The sequence below is a fragment of the Solanum pennellii genome, chromosome 2, assembly GCF_001406875.1.
Source record: "Solanum pennellii chromosome 2, SPENNV200".
NCBI classification, from domain to species: Eukaryota; Viridiplantae; Streptophyta; class Magnoliopsida; order Solanales; family Solanaceae; genus Solanum; species Solanum pennellii.
The window spans coordinates 36,841,544-36,842,462 of NC_028638.1; positions in this window are offsets into that span (position 1 = coordinate 36,841,544).

Sequence of the window (919 nt, forward strand, 5' to 3'; positions counted from 1 at the left end):
TTCATACCAAACACACCCTTAGTTTGATTTCTTGTCTGGCCTGAGAGATTACAAAATAGTTGGAGGGAGGAGGCAATGGATTGAGTAGTTTTGAGATTTGCCTTGACAAACAAAGTAAGATCATCTGCATAAAAGAGATGGGAGAGGGAGGAACCAGTAGTGGAGATGGTGATGGGTCCCAAAGGCAGATATCTACTTGGTAATTGATGAATACAGAGTGAAGTTCCATGTAAAGAATAAAAATGTAGGGTGATAGAGGGTCACCTTGTCTAATGCCTCGAGAAGGAATATTGTACAGACAGGATAGTGTCCTCATTTCACAGAGAAAGTTCACTCTTGATCTCTTGAAGGAGTTTGATTGTATGCATTATAAGTCCACCACTTCACCACTGGACTCCACTGAGATTCTGAAGCTCACAGAAGGCACACTTTTATCAGATCCTACTAACTACAGAAAACTAGTAGGCAAGCTTAATTTTCTTACTAACACAAGGATGGATATAGCATATAGTGTCCAACACCTTAGTCAATTCATGCAATCTCCTAGAGAGCCTCATTTGAAGGCAGCTTATCATGCACTCAGATACCTACAACAAGATCCTACTTTAGGAGTTTTTATCTCTAATAAATCTGATCTCACCATCAGTGCTTATTGTGACTCAGATTGGGCCTCCTATCATGACTCAAGGAAGTTTGTGAGTGGTTATTTGGTTCTCATGGGTGATAGCCCTATAAGTTGGAAGTCTAAGAAGCAACCCACAGTGTCACTATCATCAGCAGAAGCATAATACAGAGCTATGAGACAAGTAGTGGGTGAAATAGTATGGCTGGAAAGGTTACTTGGTGAACTCTCAGTGAAGTGTTCCTTACGTATACATGTATTTTGTGATAGCCAAGCAGCAGTGCACATTGCTAAGAA